Consider the following 12168-nt stretch of genomic DNA (forward strand, 5'->3'; position numbering starts at 1 on the left):
TAGAAGGTCGTGCACCGTGATGCCCGGTTTTAGCTTGAGGCTCACCATACGTGTTGAAGAAGCCTTGTCTGTACATCCTTGTACTCGCCACCGCTCTCGCACTACCTCATTCACCTTGCCGTAAGGGGGCGAGGTTACTCGCACGTCGTTGTCATGGACGCTGTACAGCAGCCAATGAATCTTCAGTCGCGTATCCTGGTGGCATGGGTCGAGTACCATGCAACGGCGATTCTTGACAGTTATATCGCCGACAGCGAGCATCTTCTTGCCCTCAGCAGTCTTCAGTGTAACTGCCCAAACGTGATTCGTTTGGTACGCCCTCAAGGCATCCACCTCGGGGAGCATAGCCAAACGCATAAGTGCGTCCCTGAAATCCTCGAAGTGGTATGGGCGTGCCTTGATGTCCGCGGGCAAAAAAACAGCATGCAGTGCGGCATCACCTGATGACCTGCGTCGTTTCTTCAATAGTCCTGTTACCGCGGCCATGGCAGTAGCTCCGGAGGCTCTTGCGTCGAAGTGGGCCGCCGCTCTGCGCAGCTCCAACCTCAAGACACAAGAGTGTGCAGTCCAGCGGGCCCGGGAGGCGGCGAGGAGGCAAAGCCTCGAAGTCCCCTTATGGGAAACCTGAGCTCGGGTCGTTAAACTTCGCCGGATTTTAATAAAGTTGTTTCCATCCATGATGGTCCGGAACACTTTCTCGAGCGGAGCTCGACGCGGCCGGAAGTGGAATCGACTGCACCACAAGCCCATTAGGTCACGCGGACATAGAGAAGTATCAGCTGAAAGCCTATAAACAGCAAAGCTGCACGAGTAAAAACAATTATCACGTCTACGACAGACTCGAACCTGCAATCTCCTGATCCGGAATCAGATACCTTACGAATAAAAAAATTAGGCCACGCGGACATGCAGAAGCAGCAGCTGCAAGCCCATAAAGAGAAATGCTGCATGAGTGAAAAAAATTATCACGTCCGCGACAGGACTTGAACCTGCAATCTCCCGATCCGCAATCGGGCGCCTTATGCATTAGGCCACGCGGACTTTTTCCTCTTTCTTGCCTGGCTTTGACACACAGCATTTCACCAAATGAACAGTCGCAATAAGAACACACAGTAAAATGTACATAATGTGCAGGCGTTTTCAACCAGCATCCTGCTGGCTGTGTGTAATTGAAGTTCGCGCAAATTCACCAGCGGCTCTAACTTGAAAGCCACTCGGGTGGTTCCGCTAACGTTTTATGGATTCCAACAAACCAGTGCATGCACTCACGAAAATAAATTCGTGCAGGCCATGCGTCCTTGTCAACGTAATATCCTGCCATTCTGGTCCGCCAAATGCAGTGGATGTGCATAAGCATAAATAAATCAAAAGGCACACCATCCTCGTTATCTACGCTTAAGTACCTAATGCCATACGGGTCAAGTGGAAACTCTTTTCATAGTGTTCTCTGTAATACATCCCAAAAATAAACCCCTTCCAAACAGTGTAAAAAATAGGCTCTGGCTGTTTGCAAATTAAACAGTGCGGTCCCCACTCTAAAAATAATTCCTTTCCCTCCCAAAACATTTCAACTGGTAATGTTCCTGAGTGTAATTAAAAAAAGTTTTTGTTCCTGGCGGCACCTGCATTTTTCTTCACTCTTTACATCATCGCTGCCTGGATCTTCCACTGTACAAGGACCTGTACAAGGGCACCGGGAAAACAACGTCACACAAAGTGCAATACAGTTTTTTCGTTTCATACTGGATAGGCAATCGTTTGAAAACCACGCTGAAAGAAATCTTACACTCGACAGTGCCGGAAGCAGAATGATCCATAAGGCCACGCGGATATGCAGAAGCAGCAACTACACGCCCATAAACAATGCTGCACTAGTAAAAAAAAGAAAGAAAACACCTTGAAAACTCGACGTCCGTGAAGGACTACAAAAACCTGCCATTTCCTGATCCGTAATAATGCGCCAAATCCACACGGCCTCACGTATAGGAACCACCAGACGTTCCATAAAACTATAGTCGGATACAACTTAAGAAGACAGCTGCATTTGCCCCTCAAAGGCGGATGCACACGAGCCGGCACCAATAGGCGCGCACTTCAGGTGACGTCATGAGCCGGACGGCCGGTGTCCCCGCCGACGGAGAACATGCCTAACATGGCCGTCCTCGCTTCGAACTGGGCCGAGTCGCGTCAGCTCCGTGCGTCTCCCTTCGTCAGAGTGAATTCGAATTGTTTGTGGTGGTCTGTCATGCCGGAAATATTATTGTGAGCTTACGATGCACAATTTGTGCCGCGTGCGTTTGTTCTGAGCCGTGAGCCGGCGAAGAAAGATTGCAGCGAACATCGGTGACGCTGCGCTGCGCTTCGTGTGGAAACAGAAAAAAAAAAATTAAATTATGGGGTTTTACGTGCCAAAACCAGTTCTGATTATGAGGCACGCCGTAGTGGGGGACTCCGGAAATTTGGACCACCTGGGGTTCTTTAACGTGCACCTAAATCTAAGTACACGGGTGTTTTCGCATTTCGCCCCCATCGGTGTGGAAACAGGATCCCGCGGCGACATACCGCTGCAAAGAAACATCGTACGTGTTTGTTCCGCGGTGTTTTGTTTTGCTCCTAAGTGAAGTTACGACGACGAGAGTTCGCCAATGTCTGGTACCCACTGTGAGCGGCGGGTGTGTTTGTGTACTCTGCCCCTGCGTTTCTCGTCGGACGTGGTGAAGTGATGGAGCAAAACGATTATCAGGATAAATGAGAAAAGCGTGCGCGGATGAAACCAACCTGCGAGTTTCTCAACAGAAAAGATTTGTGAAAGCAACCTCCAAAGCAAAGATTCGTTGCTGCCAGCTAAGCGTGCAAACGACCGATCGTTGGCAGCAGTGTGATAAGATAGCCGAGCGTCTATCAGCGTCGTTCGAGTGTTGTGTAGCACCGTCGATAGATTGCTTTCCACCAATGCTAACAATCAGTGACTAACAAGCGCTTCTTGAGCGAATGTCATTGGATTGTTAACGGTCAGGCGTTTGGAAGCAGTGTTTGTTTCCCTAATGTCAGCCTGAATGCTAATATAAGATTATGACTGATACACTGGTGCCGTTGCAAGGGAGCTTGGCATGAATTCGCGTCGCTGTGTGGCTTAGAACTCTTCGCTCACTGCACGCGCCAGCTGTAGAAAGCCTGCTGTGACACAATCGCGCATAAGCTGTGCTGTCAGCGCTCGACTTGCTTTCCCACAACACAGCTTTGCGCTTTGTCGTGATATGTCGCTACTAAAAAATTCCTATGACAGTGAAGGCAACAGAGCCAATATGTGCATTAAAAAAGTACGACAAAGTAGGCACAGCTGCTTGTGAACTGACTCCTAATAGTTCTACTCGCGTCTGCGTTAAATGTATGTGCGTGTTTTCTTGTGCGTTTATGTATATTCGTTATTTTGCCCTTTCTTGTATTTTAGATCTTAGTTTTCGTGCTCGCGTTTGTGTTCATGTGTGTGAATATGTGAGTTCTTCCGTGCGTGTATGTATTTATTCCTATTTCTATCTTTTTATCTTTGCTTTTGTTCTTTTAAGCATGCTGCAGCCACGACTTTCTTTACAATTCCATTAACTCGTCTCATTCAAAGCACCAAGTCCAGTGAATACAGGGCTGGCCTCTTCGATGTCATTAAAGCCATTCTCTCTTGTCTACCTTGCCTCCTCAGTCTGTCACCTTGCTTTGTTTTCTCCTACTATTCTGACCTTGCTTCTTCTGCTGTTGCCGCACCGTGATTAACCAACTTGCACCAAATAAAGTTCTATCAGCTGTGACAACAGAAACATTGACAGATACAAAATGTTAAAAGCATCACGTGGCTTGCACAGTTACTTCGTCTCTTACCCCTGTTAATGTGTTTATGCATCAGTGCATACGGTAGCTTGCCAGAAGTGCACATGAAAAGGTGCCATATTGTGAAACAGCACCTTGCTATGTTGTTGCATTCAGTCTTAATAAACAGATGGTTTTGCTGCCCGTCACATGTGGTGGTACACATATATAACATTGTGCAGTGGGGCATCATTTCCTGTCTTGACGCTTTCATCATTACAAATGCAGTTTTCTAGTGGATGGAGTCCAGCAAAGCAGTGCTGTGAGAGCTTTTGCAACTTTCACCATTTATTACTTCCCCAATTCCACTGTCTGAATCTGTCCGTCACTTTGCCTACGGCTTGTAATGAACAAAGTGACTCGCTAAAACACGTTCAACTTTACTGAGCATTTTTCCGGTACGCAAATATGACAAAAAATTGCTAGCAAAGTTAATCACGTAATAATTGTGCTTGCATTCGCATTACTTGCTATTTAAAATTGGCTATGACAACACTTCAATTTTCAGTGCAGACTGCTAACGGAGCCATAAAGCGTGCTCCGACTCTTGCTATTTCACTATGGGGCGCGTTAAACTCGACGGTGGCTGCCTGAATGAGCATTTTGGGCCTCACTAAGCTAATGATGTCTTATATTTGTTCTCTTATTCGCATTACTTGTGTGAGCCAGATAACAAAATAAACATTGCAACCACATGAATGTGCTTTGGCATTCAAGCTGCTGACAGTGGCTGTCAGTTTCGTGTCGTCTGCTGCTATTTCACCACCACTCACTATGACATGACTGATTTCCAGTGCAGACTGCTAACAGAACCATAAAGCGTGCTCTGACTACTGCTATTTCACTATGGGGCGCGTCAAACTCGACGGTGGCTGCCCGAATGAGCAATTTGAGCCCGCCAACGATAATCAGGGTTAACAATAGTGTTTCAATTCAGATATGCCAGCACTTAAATGTGTTTCTATGCCACTTCTTAAATCGAGCACAATGTGTGCAGGACGTTGCTGATCAGAATTGAGCTTCTATTATAAGGAATATGCCATAAATGGAACTGCTTATTTATTTCAGAGGTCACGGAATGGATGATTGGCTGTTGCGAACCCACCGGCAAAATTTTGATAGCCCTAATAAGGGCTGTTCTTTTGTTAATAAGAAGCCTTTATGCTTCGTCGAGTGGCTCAATGCCAGACAGCTCGCAGTCGGAGTCGCTTTCTTCAGTGTCATCTTCACCCAGCTGGATGATGATGGGTTGAATGTGCTCACTCCCAGACGTGTAAAGTCTGAACTTTGCCGAAGTTGCAACTTTCCGCCAGTCTCCGAAGGTCGGCAATGTATTTCCGAACCTTCTCTCCATCCCTTTGCTTACGCATGAAGAACGAGAAACTCGCCGCTATTTCATTAACTTGAGGATTGTAGTGTTCCTCGAGGTATTCAACGACTTCATCGTAAGTCTGGCTGTTAAACGACACGGTTGGAAGGCGCACTTGCAACATGCGCACGACATTATCGCTCAATGAAGACACCAGCAGAGCTCGGCGTTTGGCCGTGTCAAAAATTCCATTGCCTTCAAAATAAGCTTCCAGCCGTATCCTGTACGTGCTCCAGCTGCTCACCGTCTCGTCGAAAACCGGTGGGCGAGCTGCCATCATTCGATCCTGTCAGTCGCAGACCACGCTCACATGAAATCCCATCCTCGTCGCCACTGCTGTAGCGCGCGTAACAACAACAGACTCAGTAGGGGCAAACAATGGAATGGTTTATTGAAGATAGCGGGGAGTCTGTCTGGGGGCAACACTGTCCCGACTCTTTGTTCAAGAAAATGGCGTCCCACAGGGTTGCGTATTAAGCACCACTCTTTTCGGGGTGAAGATGAATTCCATAAATTCGGTTATACCGTCCAACATTATGTACTCTTTATACGTCGACGACCTTCAAATTGCATGCCGTGCCTCGGGTATGTCTACATGCGAAAGGCAAACCCAGATAACAATAAACAAGTTGACGCAATGGGCCGATAAAAATGGATTTCGTTTTTCTACACAAAAAACTATGGCAGTCGTGTTTTCACAAAAAAGGGGGTTATACCCGGACCAAGTTCTCAAATTAAATCAAAGCGCATTACCGGTTAAGCACGAACAAAAGTTCTTATGAATTACTTTTGATAGCAAATTAAACTTCATCGCTCACATTAACAGCGTAAAAACCAAGGCAAACAAAGCGCTTAACATCCTGAAGGTCCTATCACGTAAGCATTGGGGCACCGACCGAAAGTGCCTGTTACGTATTTACCGCTCTGTCGTGCGCAGCCTTCTTGACTACGGTTGCATAGTTTACGGGTCGGCAAGGCAGTCGTACATCAAACGTCTTGATCCCACAAACAACCACGGACTGCGCTTAGCAACTGGCGCGTACAGGACCTCCCCAATAGAAAGCCTGTATTCCGAAAGTAACGAACCCTGTTTGGAGCACCGAAGAGCTTTGTTCACAATTTCATACGTGCTTAGAATCACAGCTCTACCTAATCATATATGCCACACTGTTGTTACCTACACCACAAACAGAATACACTATGCCAACAAACCATACACCGTTAGACCACTTATCCTTCCATTTGAATATATGTGCCAAAACTACCATGTTCCGAGCGAGGCTCTCAAGGTCGCCGAAACACCGAATAGACTGCCCTCGTGGTATGATTTCGCACATTTTTGTGATTTTACTCTGACATGCCACAAGAAAAAAGAAACACCGCTTGAACACATAAGGCAAGATTTCTCAGAATTACAAGAAAAATACAATGACTACACCGAGTTTTAAACTGACGGTTCTAAGACATAGCAACCCAGGCGGCACGTCAGCTCGGACCAACGTTCGATACGTATTGGCACTTCCTGGCCGAGTGATGGCCTAAGGTTAACAGCGTGGTTCCAATATGGGCTGGGCCATTCTAATTCCTGGCCGAATGATGGCCTAAGATTAACAGTGTGGCGCGAATATAGGCTGTACCATTCTGATAGAGATCCAACGCTGGCCCGCATTACACATTCAGTAAACAATATTAGCTCGTCCATTCAACAAGGCGGGAATTATTGGACCAACTTTCATATGGACTTGCCAACATGGGTTACTAAGTTGACTTTCTTTGGGTTACATTGGTCCGTAATAAGCCAATTTACGCCTTAACAATTTTAATACTTTCTGGTACGACTTGCTAAGGTTAAATAGCATGTTTGAAAGACTAATGCACTGATCACAGGCACACTGCGCAGGAACCAGAAATACGTGTGCAAGCTGTGACCCCTTCAACAGAGCTGATACCACGTTGGTTAATTAATTAGTTCGCTTGACGATACTACTTTCGTTGAGATTTAATAACAGCTTCGCTGATATGCTTATCTGTCACGGGGGACGGGCTGATCGATTTGCTGTGACAGACCGCGGGTTGTTCACAGCAGGGCACGGGTATATACTGGCGCCTGCCGCTTAAGTCTGCTCTACACGTGATAATTAAGCAATGGTTTGTGAATGACCTTATGATAAAAATTAATTACGAGGAACGTATGCTTGCATTACGGTCAGAGGATTACGTAGTACAGTAATCGCAAGTGGCTCCATGTATGGGCGGTTGCCGAGTGCTTGAAGCGTGTACATAAGCACTCAAAATTTGTTTCGCGTCACTCTGGGCAGACGCAAACAAAACAGTGCGACCTTGCAATGTTCGCTAGAATGCTATGCTTCCAAGTTTTCGCACGACAGCCGATGGAATAGCAAATTTAGTCCTTTTCTTGGCGCCGTCGGCAGAAAAGGCACTCGACTCCATCATTGCTGTCGACGGCACGTCGATGCAATGTGTTTCTTATCAAATCGAACCTTAAAGAGACGTTTAAGCGTGACTGATTCTGTAAACCCAAAAACTGATGAAAAAAGAAATATATATATATATATATATATATATATATATATCACCACGTAAAATGTACCACTACCTGCTTTGTGTAAGTTGTCGTGTGCGTGGGGTGCGGATACCTTATCACCATTCGCGGCAAGATGCGTGTTCGAATCCCCCTCTTTATTTTTTATTTTTTTCCTTTTCTTTCTTTAATTGCTTATTAATGCACGGTTACCCTTTGTAATTCCATGCGTTTTCACCCCGATTAATCTGTGGTTATTGGGAGAAATGCCGCTGAAGTGCTGGCATTTCTGGGGGACTTCCGAAGAAAACAATTAAATTATGGGGTTTTACGTGCCAAAACCACGATCTGATTATGAGGCACGCCGTAGTGGGGGACTCCGCAAATTTGGACAACCTGGGGTTTTTTAACGTGCACTGGTGTTTTCGCATTTTGCCCCCATTGAAATGGGCCGCCGTGGCCGGGATTCGATCCCGCGATCGGGGACTTCCGAGACATGCTCACAAAAGTGTGGATGGATGGGTGGATAAGGCTGCACCCTTTAAATCGGGCGGCGGCACACGCAACCTAGCCGTGACTAATAAGTTATTTTGTACTTAGCGGAGGGTGAGCTTGCAGTATAGGCCGCCCCCTGTCTTAACAGGCGACTATATAGCAGCATTGGTGAAGTGAGGTTGAGGCTAATGTGCCTGGATTAAAACATGTTAGAAGTTTCTATGGCAACAAATCATATAACACGAAACATACACATACTCACGTGTCATCACAAACTTTTGAATTCATCATTAAAAAATGCCACAGTCATCCATTACACTGAGCACAATAATAACAGCTCATACAAGTGACCAAATGCTGTGCATATAAAAAGATTTCATTCATGGGGTTTGATGTCCCTAAGCAACAGGCGTGTACGGAGCTGTGATAAATGGTGTGGTGGAAGAAAATGGATTTATTTTGACCTCCTGGGAGTCCAACATGCAGCCAAAGTGCATTATACACAAGCATTATTTTGCATTTTGCCCACATTCATTGCATTGTGGCCACTGCTGGTAGGATCGAGCAGTATTTTCAGTGTTATCCATACAGAAAGGCAATGTAAACTTCCATGGCAATTATATATCACAAGGCCTTTTTCCTGAATGTTGCACCATCTGACACATATGTAGTCACAACTCTGAACCCTCAAAACGTTTGTCCCTTGTCTACTCTTTCTTTCGTGCCATGTCTGCTTTTTTTTTGGGGGGGGGAGGTTCTTAAATCATGTTTCATATGCACCAACTAGGCTTCTAAATGCCCTTTTATGTGAACTACAGTTTATTAAAAAGCTTGTTGTTTCTTTGTGTGGTGGTCATCTTTAGCACTGCAAACAGCTTAAAATCTGCAAAACTAATGACAACTGGAAAGTTTGTGTGGTAACCTGATGAAATGGCACACACATTTCAAATAAACTTTAGTTTATAGTCACTGCATTATCTGTTTTTTTTTTGTCTTCAGTGCTGTTTCATTGTGTTAATTACCACACCAAAGCATCAGCTGTTCCTACTTATGTATACATTCTAAACTGTTTACAGTGTAGTATGTGTGAGAATCCTGCTACCAGTTGCTTGAAGGAAGTGCAGTAGGTGTTTGCAATTAACATACACTTTGTGGTAGTGATTGTAACTAGACCTAAGAAATGCAAGCCCAAGTGGCTATTGCATTCTCTAACCAAATCGTCATTATCTCCCATGCCAATGCACACAGGAAAATTTTCATGGTTCTGGTGTCTGTTTTCATAACCATGTACTCACCTCAGATAAGGCTCAACTGTAACAGCAATTTTACACTTTACATTATAGGTGTGCTAAAGGGGACTACCAAGTTAGGCTGTATTCGTTAATTATGCACTGCAATAGCAAAACGGCCCCTGTTAACAAAAGAGGCAGCTTGGCAAGTCCGAGAAGAAACAAAATTGGAAGACGAGTGGTAGTGATGCGGTGAAGTTCTATAGCACCAGGCTCACTGTGATGTCTTGAATTTTGACAAGACCTACTCGGGTCTACTTGTTTATCTGGTCAAGAATGACTTCATTCTAAAGAAGCGAAAAAATAACCTTAGGAACTTTTAAGTACTTCCCCTGTCTTAACACATCCTGAATATGAGGGAACAGACTGAAATCTTTCATACTACCACATTGATGCACCAATACGACATTAAAAAAGAAAAAAAACCATTTGGCGTTTATATTCTGCAGGAAACCTAAACCTAAGTCAGTCTAAGATGACTTAGTTTCGCTCTTTAGTGTCCCTATGCTACGTATACTGAAAGGCAGTGGTTAAGCTGTTGCTTCATTCATAAGGGGCATCATGTCGAAGATGACATGTGCATGACAACTATAAGGACATGCCATGACGCATCACAGATACAGTAATTGTGCAATCTCTCATCTTCCATGGCACAGCTTGAGATAATGTAAAATTGAGTGTGGATTAATGTGGTGCTTCCATTGTGCTAATGCACACCAAAAGGCTGCTCCAGTGACAATGTGCATGCTGCATGCATAGGTGCAGATTTATATACTGTGTTCACGCTAGCTTTCCACATGTGTGGAAGCAGCCAGGACTGCTGCCATTAAGATGTGAGGCTTATTAAGGCAATGTGCTGAATGATGACCAACCTGCTCTATTATGTAGTCACTGTCAGGCTTAGCCCCAAATATGTTGCAATCTAGGCAGATCTACATTGCTGCACCTCACTGCAGCTCATTTTCAAGCATTAGGCATGTTGTTATTAATGTCTTGAAAGAGTGCTGCATTCACTCAAATGAATAGAGCTGTCAGCAAGGAATTTGTTGCCTGGAAGCTGATGGGCATTTCAGTAGTGCCACTGATGTGGTGGCACAGTGACTGTGAAAAAAAATGAGATGGGCAGCAATATGCACGTCAAGGTGATCACAACAGAGAAGAATAAACAACGAAATAATCTAATATTTGTGCATTTTGCACAAGAAAGTAGAGAAGGGGCCCAATGGGAATCGACGGTTTTCAGCACACAGCAAGCTTGATGGCTTCTGTAGCCATATTGCAAACCAATTCAAGGGTGACTACATGACAAAATATGCCACAGAGTTCACATGCCACAGAAATAATTTGCAGAGCCCTTGTACATGTGGCAGGGTTTACATTCATTGATCAGCGCATCAATGATAGAATGCGTGAACGTTGCTTTTGCTGCCCATGGGTACACAGGTGGCCATTTATTCTTTCATTGTTGTGAATGCAGCTATACCTCCAGTTTTTATGATGTGCATGAGATGGGAAAGGCATGTACAACTCTTGAAAGTGAGCTTCTGGAAATGTACTAATTAAGAAACACAGCTCCTGACATGCAAGCATGACATCTGTTTTTCTCACTGATAAAGAATGCAGACATTTAGAATAACCTATGAACCTTGTTAAGGTGAGATGTGGCTGCAGGGATCACGCACATATAAAACATTTAGTTGCGATATATCCTTTCAATAACCCCAGAAAGCCTAAAACCCATTTTGCTAAAACAAAACAAAAAACAAATAATAAAAAAGATTAAAAAACAACTTAAACTTTGTCACCTAGAAAGTACATTTGTATCCTCCCCCCACCTGAAAAAAAGTCTTGATAACTTAGTTATTAATTATAAATTGACTATCTGAGCTACCTGCAATTTAAGTTAGGGTTCAGTGTGTCGAAGACACTAGCGTGAATTTCGCAAGCTTTCCCACCCTTACATCAGCATTTTGAGCTACCGAACTCTTGTGTGTCAAAAATGTCATGATGGGCATTGTGAAGATAAACTAATATCTCCAAGTCTAACTCTTGTTGTGTCACTTATTTTGCTTCTGTCCTCCTGGCTTTTATGCTGGTTCTTTTTTTTCTTTTATTCAAACAAAACTCGCAGCGCCATTGGCAATATTGCGAGGGGCATAATACAGAATAAAAGAAATCGACAGAGTTCTGGCTCACAACCTCAGCCGGTAGCAAATTCTACTCCGATATGGTCCTCGGAAAGAAAGAAAACTTAAAAAGGTTAGTCCTGGGGGCATACTCCCGAACCTTGAACACATGGTCTCTTCGGGTGGACAAGTAATATGGAGGACGCAGATATGACGAGGCCTTGATTCCAGTTTGATTATTATATATAGCGTAAAAAAGCTTGAGGCGAAGATTTTTGCGGCGTTCGCTTAGAGGAGTCCATCCTAGATTTTTTTTAATTCCGTTGCACTATCAAACCGATTGTACCGCCCCAGGACATACCTTGCAGCACTAGACTGTATGCGTTCCAACGCTTTAATTCGTACAGAATGGGATTGCACAGAATGGGATCTGTTCTAAAACAAAGCAGCTTTATTTAAAGCATGCCAATTACAGAAATGAATTGA

The 12168-nt window shown here is 44.5% G+C and overlaps 1 non-coding gene across 1 annotated transcript; it reads right to left on the reverse strand.

The window, feature by feature from the left end:
- Window positions 1–968: 968 nt before the first annotated feature.
- Trnar-gcg (transfer RNA arginine (anticodon GCG)) lies at window positions 969–1041 on the reverse strand. The gene has a single exon. It is a non-coding gene; the product is annotated as a tRNA-Arg (tRNA).
- Between the last annotated feature and the right edge of the window lie 11127 nt (window positions 1042–12168).

The sequence above is a fragment of the Dermacentor silvarum genome, chromosome 1, assembly GCF_013339745.2.
Source record: "Dermacentor silvarum isolate Dsil-2018 chromosome 1, BIME_Dsil_1.4, whole genome shotgun sequence".
Classification (NCBI taxonomy): domain Eukaryota; kingdom Metazoa; phylum Arthropoda; class Arachnida; order Ixodida; family Ixodidae; genus Dermacentor; species Dermacentor silvarum.